Here is an 803-nt window from a genome sequence, read left to right on the forward strand (position 1 = left end):
GTGTGTGGTTCCAAGTTGGGCGGTCTAGGTGCTCCACTAAGCTATCTGCTTGAGTAGGTCGGCTTGTGCCAGGCTTGTGTTCTGATTGTGCCATGTTGGGTCTAACTATGTTAGGTTGGTGTCTAGGTCATCTAGGCGCAGGCTTGGTCCAAGCTAAGCTTCTTAGTGAGTAGCTTCAAGTTGACTCTATATTTTTCCACATAGGCGAAGTCTTGTTGAGTCATGCTTAAAGCTAAGCACATAGCTTGCTATGTCAAGCTTAAGCATGTCATTTGTGGATCATGTTGGCCTATTTTAAGTACTTTGCTTGCATTTGATTAATTCTTCTCCTTTCCACCTAAATCCTACAAAATATAATACAAAAGAAATACACAAAGCATATATACAAGATTGTGATAGTTTATCAAAATGTGTTGAATTAAGTTGGTTTTCTCAATTTTGCTAAGGATAAGTGCCATAAAAAGTATATGATTTTTAGGCATTTTTGGTACTTATCAAATTTCAGCTCATTAATATCAGTCAAATGATTAGCATCAATCGACATATCATCAACATAAAGTAAAATAAAAGTAAAAGAACCATAATCAAGGCTTCTCACATAAACACAACAATCATAATCACAACGTTTGTAACCAAGCCTCAACACATAAGTGTCAAACTATTTGTACCACTGTCAAGGAGACTACTTCAACCCATATAGAGACTTCTTCAACTTGCAAACCAAGGGACTTTGTCCAAGTACACTAAAACCTTCTAGTTGTGTCATGTAAATTTTCTCCTCTAATTCACCATGGAGAAAGGCA

Source organism: Lupinus angustifolius, chromosome LG09 (assembly GCF_001865875.1).
Source record: "Lupinus angustifolius cultivar Tanjil chromosome LG09, LupAngTanjil_v1.0, whole genome shotgun sequence".
In the NCBI taxonomy this organism is placed as follows: domain Eukaryota; kingdom Viridiplantae; phylum Streptophyta; class Magnoliopsida; order Fabales; family Fabaceae; genus Lupinus; species Lupinus angustifolius.